The 13330-nt window shown below is 38.1% G+C and overlaps 1 protein-coding gene across 1 annotated transcript in view; it reads right to left on the bottom strand.

The window, feature by feature from the left end:
• Positions 1–13330, bottom strand: part of Kcnh8 (potassium voltage-gated channel subfamily H member 8) — a 313437-nt gene that overhangs the window by 50763 nt on the left and 249344 nt on the right. The gene's annotated exons all lie outside the window — the stretch shown is intronic.

Genomic DNA, 13330 nt, shown 5'->3' with positions numbered 1-13330 from the left:
GCTGACATGACAAAATGACTTGCGAGCCCTTCAAAAGGCAAATTTCTGAAGACAATGATCTCAGTAAGGTACAATATTAACTATGCTCTCTTCTTACACAGACTGTGCTAGCAAGTGTACACCTACATAAAGGCAATTGTGGAGAAACTAAGAATCTAGATAGTCAGGATTTATTTTTATAATTTGGTGATTTTTTTTTTCGTTTTGTTGCTTATGGAGTTTGGATTTGCGGTCTGGGTGCTGTCCTTGTGCATTTTGCTTAAGGCTAGTACTCTACCACATTGAGCCACAACTCTGCTTCTGGTTTTCTGGTGATTAACTGGAAGTATAAGGCTCATAAACTTTCCTGCCTGTGCTGGCTCTGAACCATGATCCTCATATCTCAGCCTCTTGAGTAGTTAGGATTATAGACCTGAGGCACCACCAGTACCATGCATTGGTAAATCTGCTTTTTTTCCAGTCCCGGGACTTGAACTCAGGGCCTGAGCACTGTCTTTGAGTTTTCTTAAGGCTAAAGCTCTACCACAGCACCACTTCCAGCTTTTTATGTGGTACAGAGGAATCGAATCCTGGTCTTCGTGCATGCTAGGCAAGCACTCTATCACTAAGCCAAACTCCCAGCCTGATAAATCATTTCTAAGGAAACTGCTGCCCAATTTTATTTTGAATTGAAATGGGGACTAAGTTTAAAGGAAATCATCTCTTTGGAAAAGACCCCTTCTCAATACATTTTGAGTTGAGGTAAATTGTAGTATAGCCACACAACTAGCATGAGTGGTTGGGAAACCAAAGATTTGTCCTTAGACAATCTGGTTGGTCTTGTTTTTTTGGCTAAGGAAGAAAGCATGGGGTTGGAATTTATGGACTTGGTACAATTTAATTATACAAGAAATTGTCCAGTGCAGGGCAGTGCAACCCAACTCAATAGTACATGGAAATTTGATGCTTTTTCCAATGATAATTGCATTTGAGTGAGGGGCCACCTAATCTTAAAACATAAAATTAAAGAGGATTCACCTAAATATATTAAAGACTCAGAATCTAGATCCAGACTGAAATAGCCATTTCCACTGAGGAACTACTAAGGTGGATTAGGGAAAATGAGAAGTACTTGGTCAGTACTCCACCACGGCCTCACAGTTTACCATAAGAGGAATTTACTTGGTCCACACAGCTTACCATAAGAGGAGGAGATCAATGTGTTAGATTTCTATGAAGTATTTTATAAATGCCAGTGGGATGCTTTATTTGACTCTGGATTTCTCCAATTTAAATTTATTGTATCCCCTCTAAATTTGTAGTTTTGTGCGCAGACAATAAAAGTACTCACAAAAGACCAGAACCATTGAATGGTGAATGGTACTTCCTTGGGGATATTAGGGTTATTTCTATGGAAAAATGGGGTATTTGCTTAGAATTGATGGCAGATCTTTCTTTTTACCATATTTTACTATATCGGACCACCCAGAGAAGTTACATTATCCATATTACAAGCCATGTCGCTATTATTCACTTTAAATTTCTTACATGGTATTTGAAAACCTCTCGTCTTGAATTTAAATGTGAAAAATAACTGTTATTCAATTGATCTATTTTTTCTCCCTCCCAACACTGCTTATTGATCGACACTCTCTGGCTTTGTTATTTCTGAGGGTTATAATTTTAAATTCTCACAACTTTTCATTTTATACTCAATGAGTCAAATTGACTGCAGTTTTCAGGTCTTTATTAAAATTTTACATGGCTCTTAGGTTCTGAAGAAACTTTTGCCATTCGAGAACCTTTTTGTCACTTCTTAAGTGTATATTATATGTCCACATTGTAGTAGGCGCTGACCACAGGTCCTGAAGTTAGTAATAAAATATTACAAAAAATATTACAAAAGCCTTCTTTAGGTAAATATTCTATTAAGAAAAACTGACCCTGAGTAAGAAATAACTAAATTATTTTCAGCTGCTGTGAAAATACTATAAGACGGTAAATAAAATGTACAGCAGAACATAACTGTGAGGGATCAAACTTCAAACCAGGTGGTCAGGTAAGGGTGGAGTAACCCTATTACAGAAGGCTGAGCAAAGGCAAAAGCCCTGAGACATGGATGGCAGGAGTGTGACACAGGGAAAGAAAAGAAAACAGGCTGTTTATCTGGACTCAAGAGGCCATAGGTTAGGATGGGAAAAGAAGGGGCTTTGGAAGTTATTGTAAGAAGTCTGGAATTATTATTAGCCTATCAATGATTTGATTTCTATTTTATAAAGAGCACTCACATCCTGGAGAGGAGAGGGTTGTACAAGGAGAAGAGTAGAGTCATGGAGACTCATTCCGCTTAACTTTCATTTACCATAATCAAATAGATCATGGGCATGTGACAGGGTTCAGCACACACATATATGCTCCCAGACCCTCTTCCATGGGTTGAAAAGGATGACATTGATCAAGATGCACTGTATTCACAAACCATTTGTTTGAAATGACAACTTCTTTGAATAATAATAATAATAATAAAATATAAGATTCTTACTTCACATCATTAGCAAAAACAATGACAAATAGACTCAAAATTTTAATGGGTAAGGAAAGAGCTTAAAACCTTTTGAAAAAAGTAAGTTCAAGTATTTTTATGGCCCTAGGCTAGGGAATCAAATCATTTCTTAAATAAAACATAAAGAATATTAGCTCTAAAATATATATCAAGTTACCAAAATTAAATTATCTGCGTATTCTGTGGACATCTTAAAGAAAGAGATCAGGCAAAGTACAGCTGAGAGTTTGCTTTTTATGTGTGAGAGAGACAGGATCAAGACCAGATATTTATCATTTGTAAGTTACCACATGAAAACCAAGCCTATTAAATGTGGGCAAAAATAGATTCAATTTAATTGTGCAAAAGGAATAACTAAAGTGCTTCATTCTAACACAATAGAATGTTAGGTAGCAATAAAAATAAGTTAGTGTTAGTGGTCAATAATATAAATCAATTTTAGAAGCAATATTAATTCTAGTAGTGGGTGGTTTACATACAACTAAGATGGCACCATTAATAAAAATCACAGAACATATAAACCTAAACAATGTATTACTTGAAGACATTCACGCACAAAACATAACTGGTTCTCCTGTAAAAGAAGAAAAATACATTACTCCTTTTCGTTTTTTTCTTGTGCCTGTTGTGGGGTTTTAACAGTGCCTCAATAATTTTTGCTCAAGGTTAGCACTCTAACACTTGAGCCAGAGCTCTGCTTTTAGCTTTTTGGAAGTTTATGGACTCTCCTGTCCAGGCTGATTTTGAACATGAATCTTCAGGTCTCAGCTCCTTGAGTAGCTAGATTACCAGCATGGGCCCCTGGCACTGGAAACATATATTCTTGAATGTGTACTTTTTACTGACAGGTCTCTTTTGTGGGTTCTTCTCTATGTATCCAAGTAGAAAGTGTGTACTTTTTCCCCTAACATCTAAACTTAATGTATTCAAAGGCAATTCTCTATTTTTTTCTCACAAACCTTCTTTGTTCCCCTCTTTTCTTCTTCTGAATCAATATTGCTACCACACACTTATTGTGTGTCTGGCTCTCTGACCCTCATATTAAGCCAAGTGTCAATTCCATCAATTTTGCTTTCTTAATAGAGCTGAAAATTTCCCCTGTCATGCTCATCACTATTTTTCTTATCTCAATAAAGAAACTTATGATGGAATTTCATTCATCCACCAGGAAGAATAATATTATGTCATTTATAGGCAAACAGATGGACCTAGAAGAAATTATGTTCAGTGAAATAAATCAGGCTCAGAGAGACAAAGGATGTGTGATTTCTCTTGCATGGAAGTTAAATACAAATTGTAAACATACATAAAAAACAGGTTTCTGGCTATATGCATACATTCACAATCAAACTAAGTAAAGTATGGTATTCTCACTGGTTGATTCCCATGGTGTCAACTCGTATAAAAAATTTACAGTTTAATCAAATGAATACCAGGAAACTGAAACATGTCTTGTTGTGGGGGGGCAGTGGTTAAGGAGAAGAAGAGAGGGTAAATGAATGGAGAGAGGAATAGCGGGTAAATACATTCATAATGTTCTCTCTCTCTCTCTCTCTCTCTCTCTCTCTCTCTCTCTCTCTCTCTATATATATATATATATATATATATATATATATATGTGAAAGTGGATGCCGGTGACTGAAGGGGAATGAGTGAGGTTGGGATGGATGGAGGTGGATAGAATGATGAAAAAGTTCACACAGATCAAGATGCATTCTATTCATAAATTGACATGTTGAATTGAAACTCCTTTGTTGAGTTATTTAAAGATAGTAAAAATAAATTTAGTAGAAACATGTATGAAACATATGTACAAAAGAAGAAAGACATATTTTTTAACTCTACTATTGTCTCTTTTCCTGGTCTTGCCTTTTCTAAACAGTTTCATATCCATGCATTGTATGTCCATGTGCATTCTTGCTCATTTGCTCACAGATCCTTGGTGATCCCCTATGATGTATCTTTCAGATTATATTAAGGAACGAATTTTATATAACATGAAAGTCTTTCAAGACCTTTTTTTCATATATTTTTATTGTAATTAATAGAAGGGTTACATTATATTTTCCAGATAGCAGGTGCATTACTTCTTACAGCCTCATAAATCCTTTCTTTCATACCTTCCTTTCTTGTCACCAGACTTGCTTCACATAATTGTGTTCTAGATTGCTATGCCCACAATTTCCCTTGGTTAACAAGCCCCCCCCCTCTCTTTCTCTCTCTCTTGTCCCCTTCTCCCATCCTGGGGCTTGACCTCACGGCCTGAACAATGTCCCTGGCCTTTTGCGCTCAAGGCGAGCACTCTACCACTTGAGCACAGCTTTATTTCCAGTTTTTTGATAATTAGTTGAAAATAAAAGTTTCATGAACTTTTCTGCCTGGGCTGGCTTCCAACCACAGTCCTTAGATCTCAGCCTCCTTAGTAGCTAGGATTACAGGCATGAGCCACCACTGCCTGGCTCCTATTTGTTTTTCAGGGTATTATTTCTGACACTTCTCCCTGATCCCTGCTGCGATCTAGCCTTAGCCTTCAGCACTTGAGGTGGAGGCACTGACATGTTCCTGGCATCAAGGAACTCACCATTCGATTGGGCCAACCTCTCACTTGCCTTTGACCTTGAGCAGAGCCCGCATTTCATTCATATTTTTACTTTACATGTACATATCAATACATGACCTATAAACTCTGAATTCAATAAATTGAAGTATATGATTGATCTTGACAGTTTCTCCAGCATTATTTATATAAAAAACCCCAAAAGACAATGAAATACTGTAGATAATCCCTTCAAAGATTTTCCAAATGAACTACTTCTTAAAATATTTTCTTTTAATGACTTTGCATTCTATCTGCTCTTTCTGCCAATCACAATCTGAGGTGCAGGAATTACATCATTCTTGCTATAATGATAACCTTCCACTTTTATTTTCTACTGACTTTGAGAAAAGAGGAGTAAAGGAAAGGAACCCAGGATGTTAAAGATCAAACTTTAATAGATATATTCAAATAGGTTTACAGAGGACTTGCATAAGTGTTTTCTCATTAAAACTGTCTTTTCCTCAACACCAGACCTGAAATTTCAAAATTACTGCAAGAGGGAGTAGGAGAAACACTGGAACTCATAGGCTTAGGCAGAAACCTTTGGAAAGAGATGCAGGGAAGCATCAGATAGGAGAAAGACTGAGAAGTTTCTGCAGAGCAACAAACAGTTACAACACTAGAAAGACAACCAACAGACTGGGAGATCTTCACCAGCAATACATCAGACAAAGATCTAATATCTAAATTATACAAGGAGCTCAAGAAACTAATACCTCCCAAAGATAATAAATCAATTACTAAATATCCCAAGGTGCTAAGGAGAAACTTTTCAGAAGAGATATGAAACACATGAGGAAATGTTCATCACTGGCTATAAGAAATACGAATCAAAACAACTCTGAGATTTCAACTCAACCCCAACTAGATTGGCCAATATTGGGCATTCAAACAAGTATTGACAGGGATGAGGGGATAAAAAGAACCTTATTGTACTGTTGGTGGGAATGTAAACTAGAATAACCACTCTGGACAGCAGACGGGGGGTTCCTCAAAAAACTGAACATAGGTTTTCCTTACGATACAGCCATAATATTCCTGGGCATCTACTCAGAACATCACAAGTCAGGATACATTTTGCATATCCATGTTCACTGCTGCACTATTTGTAGTAGCCAAGTTATGGAAACAGCCCAGATGCCCTACAAGAGAGGAGTGGCTCCAGGCGCTCCCCAGGAAACTAACATTAGCTGAAGGAGGGATGGCTGCTCACTGAGGTTCAGGAAAGATTTCTAGTGTGTCACTCCTTTTGCACCTGTCCCTGTTTTTCCAGTGTCTTCTAGGGTTCCCTTTCTGACCCTTTTTAGAAGTTCTGGGGTTTTTTTGGTTGCCAGTACTAAGGCTTAAACTCAGAGCCTGAGCACTGTCCTTGGGCTTTCTCAAGGATAGAGCTCTACCACTTGAGCCACAGCACCACTATCAGGTTTTTCTATGTATGTGGTACTGAGGAATTGAATTCGGGTCTTTGTGCATGCTAGGCAAGCACGCTACCACTAGACCACACTCCCAGCCCAGTTCTGTATTTTTTTTTTATTGAAATACTAGCTGAACATGATGACTTATGCATGTAATTCCTACTCAAGAGGTAGAAGCAGGAGGATTGTGAATTCAAGCAAGTCTGGGCAAAGTTATCAAGAAACTACCAGAGTATCTGACTTTGTTACCTGGTGTACTGTATATACATTTATTTATTTATTTGAAATAGGAAAGGGAAGGAGGGAAAAACAAGATGATTGGGAGGGGGTGGGGGAAGGGAAAGGGGGACAACAACATGAGAAGGGGTATCAATGTTCAAGAATGATGAATGTAACTGTAACCCCTCTATACATTACCCCCAACAATAAAATAGAAAAAAAGAAGGGAAAAAGGTGAGTAGGCAGGGGGAATAAATTTGATTTTTTATAATTAAAATTCTTTTTAATTGTAATTAATAGGGGGTTACAGTTATATTCGCTAGATAGAAGGTGCATTACTTCACACACATTGATACCCCTTCTCATGTTTTTGTTACCATTTCCCTCCCTCATCTCCTCCCCTTATCTTGTTTTCCCCCTTTCCTTTCCTATTTCAAATAAGCATATATACAATATACCAGATAACAAGGTCAGATACTGTAACAATATGAGAACAACGAAAGGGCAACAAAATAAGATAGTACATTATAAATCTTATTTTTTTCAAGAACCTACCAGAAAAGCAAAAGATCTAAGGGCATAGCTCAAGAAATAGAGTGCTTCCTAACATGGGTGAGGCCCTGGGTCCAATCTCCAACCCACCACCCTGGAAAAAATATGAAGCAATTCTGTAGATTAGTAGCTTATACTGAATTTAGCCTCCAGTCAAAAGTAATTACAAAGCTGGATGAAATACTTAAATTGCTTGCTGTTTGAAGGCACTGAGAACGATCTACTTAAGGAAACTTGAATGGCTCCCATGTCTGAGAAAAAGGAATCACAGCAGAGTGGACATCTCACAGAGCTAGCCATTATTCTGGGGACATCTGCTATTATACTGTGAGAACAGGAGAAACTAGAAATGAGGCAGTCTACTGACTAAAGACGCAGTATGACGTTCGTGTCAGCCAAATCACCCGGAATTCAAGGAGTAGCATCTTAGAGAAGTAGTAACTTCATCAGTACTCACCGAAACATTAGCCAACACCTCATTTGCCATGCAAGGGACCTAAGTGAACCGACATAGACATAGGTTAGATTAAAGCAGCAAGAACTAGAGGTGTGCCTCAAGTGGTAGAATGCCAGCCATGAGAAAAATATAACAAGCAAGAGCATAAGGCCCTGAGAATCATGTTCCAAGTAACACACACACACACACACACACACACACACACACACCATTTTTGTTGGCTAGAATAAGTGACATTAATCAAGATGCATTTTACACATAAATTGGCATGTTGAATGGAAACTCTTTTGTATAACTATTTAATGAAAATAAAATAAATTAAAGAAATAAAGCAGCTGGGAGGCTGAATCGTAGAACAGTGATATCAACAGTCTCAAGAAATGAAGCTTGGAACCCATGTCTGGTCAAACAGGGAAAGATTTGGTAAACACAGCAGAGTTTCAGCAGAGACTCTAGAAAAGCATTGTTTTAAGAGTCATGGCTGGGAAGGGAGCATGGCCTAGTAGTAGAATGCTCACCTAGCATGCACAAGGACCTAGGTTCAATCCCTCATTACCACACACATAGAAAAAGCTGAAAGTGGTGCTGTGGCCCAAGTGGTAATGCTCTACCCTTGAGAAAGTCCAAGGACAGTGCTCAGGCCTTGAGTTCAAGCCCAGGACTGGCAAAAAAGTCAGGGCTATAATTCAAGGCTAAGAAAACACCTCAAAGAGGTCAGTCTCACAAACCTGAGATGATCTATGGATAAAACTCAAGTGATCTGCTGATGTTCTGTCTGCCAAAAGAAAATGACTTGACAGAGGAAATGAGATGAATAATCTTTCATAGGCAACGCTATATTTAAACAAAATTATAGCTATTGTTATAAAAAGAAGACCAAATGATAGAGAGAAAAATAAGGGAGAGAAGAGAAGGCAAGAGAAGGGGGAGGAGGGGTAGAAATATTTGTGTATGTTGGCTCAAATATTGAGGTTAAATATATAAAGATTTTTATTACTACTATTATCAATATTCTAGCAAAGAATGGTAAAAATGTATTGCTGGTTCAATTTCCACATAAAAGAAAGAAGTTAGATAAAAGAAGTTAGGTCCTTATCTCACACTGTACAGAGCTATCCATTCAAAATGGATCAAAGACTGCAATGGTATCCTCAAAATTTGAAAACTTTAAATAAAACATAGGAGAAAAGCTCCATGATTCTGATATAGCTATAGTTAGATCGAGGTATGCTAGATCTGGATAGAAATATATCTATATATAGCAGGGATATGGTTTGGACACATGACTCCAAAAGCAGAGGCAACAAAAGTAAGAAAATGGTAAATTAGATTAATTAAAAACGGGGTGAAGTGGGGCTGTGGCTCAAGGGGTAGGGTGCTAATCTTGAGCTGAAGAGCTCAGGGACAAAGCCTAGGCCCAGAGTTCAAGCCCCACAACTGACAATTTTTTAAAAAAAAACCTGATCTTAAAATGCATAAGACTCATATTGGTATTCTTAAAACAGAGATGAGAAGTCATTTAACATTGCAAATAGTCAGGATAATGCAGTGGCATTAACTACAGTGGCTTGTCAGCACATTTCTTTGGGAATGGCTGTTATAAAAAAGAAGGAAAAAGTGGACAACTGAGGATATGAGTAGAAGAAAAACAACTGTGCATTGATGGTGGGAACATAGATCAGTATTGCTGTCAATACTGCATGTTAGCTCCTCACAAAACTAAAAATAGAATCACCACATGATCCAGTAATTCCCCCTCTGCCTATAAATCCAAAAGAGTTGAAAACCAGCATCAGTCTTGGATATTTACACTTCCATCCATGGTAGCATTATTCCCGGTGGCCAAGAAATGCAATCAATCTACATGTCTATCATGGCATCCATGGGTAAAGAAAGCAGTGTATACATTGGAATACTACTCATCTTCTTAAAGGGGGACAGTCCTGCCATTTGTGACAATCTGTGTAAACCAGGAGGGTATTAGACCCAGGAAAATAAGCTAGCACACAAAAATAAACCCTGTAGGAGCTTTTGGCCAAAGGGTAGAAAATTTCAGTTAGGAGAAATATGTCTCAGAGATCTATCATTAATAGGTAGCTATGCTGACTATAATATTGTGTACTTGACAGTCACTAGAAAAGTAGATGTTAAGTATTCTCATCTCCAATAAATAATAACTAGGTGAGAAAATGCAGACATTAATTAGCTTGATGTATCCATTTCACATTATGTGCATATAGAATGTTACTTTTGCATTGCTGTGACAAGACGCCCGACATAGTCAAGTTAAAGGAGGAAGGATTCTACTGTGTATCAGTGGGTACAGCTCACTGTTGTTTGGCTCTGTGCACTTGGGCACATCATAGTGACAGGAGTGTGTGTGTGTGTGTGTGTGTGTGTGTGTGTAACAGAAGCTGTTTTTCTCTTCTCAATAGATAGGAAGTAGAGAAAGCTTCATAAGCATGCCCCCAAGAAACAGACTTTCTCTATTGGTATGTGACCCCAAAATAGCATCCCTATTTGAGGATCAAGTGTTAAAATCATGAGGCTGGATGGGGTAGCTCCTGTCTAAACCATGACATCAAAGACGAGGTCTATCATCAGCTCAAGCACTCACTGGCTCCCTCTGAACCATGCTTCTTAGTGCCTAGGCAGCTGAATGTAGGAAAACACTTACTTCCCTGTGTTGCCTGACAAAGGCAGGTACCCAGAAGCTCTCCCTTATCAGGGGAATGGAATTTATCAGATCTCAAATTTTATATCCAAGAGTCCCCAGTGGGTGGAGTCTGGACCACGTCTTGTGATGCCTTCAAGGCATTGCTCCCGTTGTCCTAGTGCTTTGCATCGTTTTAAAATAGCAACCACACTTTCTGTGTCAGACGGTTAAACATACATCATTCTTGGCCACTGGCATGTTTCTGTGAATCTTTCTGTTCTGCTTTTTTGCTCTGGATTTTCACTCTAAGCCTGTCTCAAAGTAGCCAACAATAACCATGACTGCTTGCTTATTTTAATATCGTAAACAAAAGAATCAATCAGTCTATTATTGTGAATTCAAATTCATTCTATGTCCAGAGCATAGACAAAATGCAGAAAAATTCTTTGTCCAAATGTAAAAAATGATTTTCACGAAGAAAACCAGATCCAAAGAAACACAGGCTCATAGATTCCCTCATTTTAATACTAGAATATGTGTAGAGATTCTTAGCAGAGATCACAATAGCTCAATAGCTATATGCATATAGCCATATAAAATGAAGCTCATTAAAATGAACTCCAAGAAATGGAAAGAAGAATTTTTTTTAATAATTGTACTGTTTGCAGTTATTTCTTTTTTCTTTCTTTTTCCTTTGTGTCCACTGCTTTTGATTTCTGTACTTGGTCCTGTATTTACGTTTCCCCGATTTGCGGAAGGGAACAGAAAGGGGATCACAAAAATGGCAGGAACAACACAAAAGCAATACTCAGTAGACACTGTGTTGGATATGAACTTTACCACTTGGGGAGAGGCAAGGAGAGGAGGAAGTACTCATTACCTTATATAACGTTGACCCCTCTGTATATCACAATAATAATAATAATAATAATAATAATAATAATAATAAAAATGTAATGGCCTCTAGTCCAATTTCCAGCCAAGTTACCCTTCCATTCTGAAACTGCACAGGTCCCATGTGTGTGTGGACAGGACAAGCATGGCAGTGAGTTTGTGTGGTGGACAAACTCAAGAGTGTGGTCCTATCACTTTTGCAGGTATGGTCCCAGGGTTGCCTTTCTCTAGCTAGGCTCTACCTCACAGAGGTTCCAGGGGTTCCAGCCGTCCTCGCAGAACGCTAATAGTTGAAGACAAAGAGTGGCAATGGTGGCTATGGGGGATGTGGAAGATATTACAGGCTATTGTCAAACTCGAACACATACCAACATCAAATGCAAAAATAAAATACAAGTTGGATCTAGTATTTTGCATTGTTTCCAATGCTGGAAATATTGATACTGTTTCTCCCCTCATTTCTTCATTTTTGATTACTTCTTCACACCCAAGGTCATCTCTACTCTTCAAACCTAGTTGTCATTTTATGCTTTTCATGGAGAGCATGCATTTTAAGTTTTAATCTGTTGAAGTAATTACAGAGATGTGGTTTCAAGAAAAGGCAACGTCTGGGACCAGGAGTTTGGCCTAGTGGTTAAAGTGCTTGCCTAGCATGCATGAAGACCCGGGTTCGATTCCTCGGTACCACATACATAGAAAAAAGCTGGAAGTGGTGCTGAGGCTCAAGTGGTAGAGCTCTAGCCTTGAGAAAGTCCAAGGACAGTGCTCAGGCCCTGAGCTCAAGCCCAGGACTGGCAAAAAAAAAGAAAAAGAAAAGAAAAGGCAACGTCTTTCATAGAAGTTTTATCGGTTTTAAGGCTGATACCTATGCTCAAACTCTGTCTCAATCATCTACAAATTGGTATGAGCATGCATTACTCTGGTTTTGGTTCTTCCATGTAAATAGATGGATTCTTAACCTTAAAGATTGTTTTAAGCAAAAAATAAGATATTTTATATGGGTAGAGGGCTTTATATGTAGTAGTCAGCCAATCTGTTCATACCTTCTCTTGTGTTTGCTACCCAAAAGAAAGAAGTCCACACATAACTGATCATTATGAATAGGATATCATCATTTTGTATCTCCAACCAAGATGAGTGTTAACCAAGAGTGTTAACTGCTACACAAATTTTCTATTCAATATGGGCCACTCAAAACCAGAGTTTCCCTCCCTCCCTCCCTCCCTCTCTCCCTCCCTCCCTTTCTTCCTTCCTTCCTTTTTTTCTTTTTTCTGCCAGTCCTGGGGCTTGAGCTCATGGCCTGAGCACTGTCCTTGGACACTTTCTGCTCAAGACTAGCGCTCTACCACTCAAGTCACAGATCCACTTCTGGCTTTTTTCTGAGTATGTGGTACTGAGGAATTGAACTCAGGGATTCGTGCATGCTAGATGAGCACTCTATCACTAGGCTCTTCTAGTTCCAATTCAGTTTCTTGAACACCTTCAATACTGAGTATTGAGAATATCAGGGACAAGCATTAGTAACCCAGTGCTGTGCATGATTCTGCTCGCGTTTCAACAATCATTCCTATTAAGTCATTTGTTTCTGACATATCCAATGAAGTCATATTCATAATCAGTTTAATCACAGAGCTGCACAACAGCACATATTTTGACAAGAAATTTGTTTACATAAAGCAAAGCATGCAGCAAATATATAATTGCACAAAACAGGCATTATGATTTCAGTATGACAATTTTGGCTTCAAACCTTTTTGTGCCTATTTAGTCATTTTAAGGTAGATTATTTTGGGTACTGTTTATCCAAAAATCATTAGTTTTAAGGAAATCCATGTCAAGCAATTTGAATACTGAACAATTACAAACACAGCATACGGAACTATGTACTTTTACCTGGAAATTTTTTAATTCTTGGAGAAATCATACATCTCTAGGAAATGACTATACATGATTGGAATTAGAATTAATTCTAAGCACATCAAAGAAAGAAACAGTT

Source organism: Megascapheus bottae, chromosome 2 (genome assembly GCF_031878675.1).
Source record: "Megascapheus bottae isolate mThoBot1 chromosome 2, mThoBot2.hap1, whole genome shotgun sequence".
Classification (NCBI taxonomy): domain Eukaryota; kingdom Metazoa; phylum Chordata; class Mammalia; order Rodentia; family Geomyidae; genus Megascapheus; species Megascapheus bottae.
Note: the sequence above shows the minus strand (reverse complement) of the source record. Positions and strands in the feature narration are given on the sequence as shown.